The 1,237-nt window shown below is 38.7% G+C and overlaps 1 protein-coding gene across 1 annotated transcript in view; it reads left to right on the top strand.

Moving 5' to 3' along the window:
* The window catches only part of AIRE (autoimmune regulator), an 18,106-nt gene that overhangs the window by 8,643 nt on the left and 8,226 nt on the right, over positions 1 to 1,237 (top strand). The window lies entirely within an intron of this gene.

Below are 1,237 nucleotides of genomic sequence, written 5' to 3'. Positions count from 1 at the left end.
CGCTATGGGTCGGAACCGACTCGATGGCACACAACAACAACAACAACAAAAGATTTACAGCCTTGGAAACCCTGTGCACGGTCACTTATGAGTTGGAACCAACTCCACAGCACATAACAACAACAACAACTTCTGAGTGCTGATTGTGGATCCAAGCAAAATGAAGTCTTTGACAACATCAATATTTTATACTTATCATGATGTTATTTATTGGTCCAGTTGTGAGGATTTTTTTTTTATTAAAGTTTTTATTGTGGATTGAGTCCAAGTTTACAGAGCAGATCATCAGTTTTACATTCAACAAATCATACGCCTTGTTTCATTACAATGATTATAATCCCCTCCATATGCCATCAGTTAACAGTATTTCTCTCTATTCACTTTAGCTTTTTTTTTTTTTTAAACAAACAAACAAAAAATCACTCAGGCATATATAATAATATACACCTCTAAATGGCACATTCTGCACGTCTGCCCCTGGCCACCAGCTCTTAGTCCCTCTCTTTTCATGAGTCCAGAGTCCTCAGCCACTCCTCCACTGCATGACCCCATCTCTGCCTCTGTCTCTGGCTTCACTGCTTCTCTGGATAAGGTCCTGCATTCTGCTTGTGCTCTTCTCCCTTGATGATACTAGGGTCCTCTGTTTCTGGACTGTAAGATTAACCACTCCCCTGTTTTTGTTACAAAACTTCTACCTTTACAATTGTGACAGTTGCAATTAGTTGAGAAAGCAATTATTCACTATTGAATCATAAGAACCTTATCCCCATCTCTTTTCAGCAGACCCATCTAGACAAGATGAAAACTATTCACTAGGGACTCTTTCTTCCCCACACACTACTAAACTAAAGCCCCCCTTGAAATATTGTAAGCCAGTCACTTTGTACCTTTGTCACCTGTTCATTTTACATAGCCAATGTCTAAGTTGCCCATCCCTATCTACCCTGTGTATATGTTTTCTTTACATTTAGGTACAATCCATACTTAAGACTGTATGTAGTCTTTGTTCATCATTAGTAAATATTTAAAGTCCTATTCACTTCCAGCAAGCAAGGTTCTATCATTTTGCTTATTGCAGGTTGTTAATGAGCCTTTCTCTAATCATGGTGCCATGTTCTTCTTCATATAACCCAGCGTCTCGGATTTGCTAAGCATACAGGTTGAATGAGTATGGTGAAAGAATACAACCTTGTCACATACCTTTCTTAATTTTAAACCATTCAGTGTTCCCATGCTC

The sequence above is a fragment of the Chrysochloris asiatica genome, unplaced genomic scaffold (genome assembly GCF_000296735.1).
Source record: "Chrysochloris asiatica unplaced genomic scaffold, ChrAsi1.0 scaffold00415, whole genome shotgun sequence".
Lineage (NCBI taxonomy): Eukaryota > Metazoa > Chordata > Mammalia > Afrosoricida > Chrysochloridae > Chrysochloris > Chrysochloris asiatica.
The sequence above is the reverse complement of the archived record's forward strand: the minus strand, read 5'-3'. Positions and strand labels throughout refer to the sequence as shown.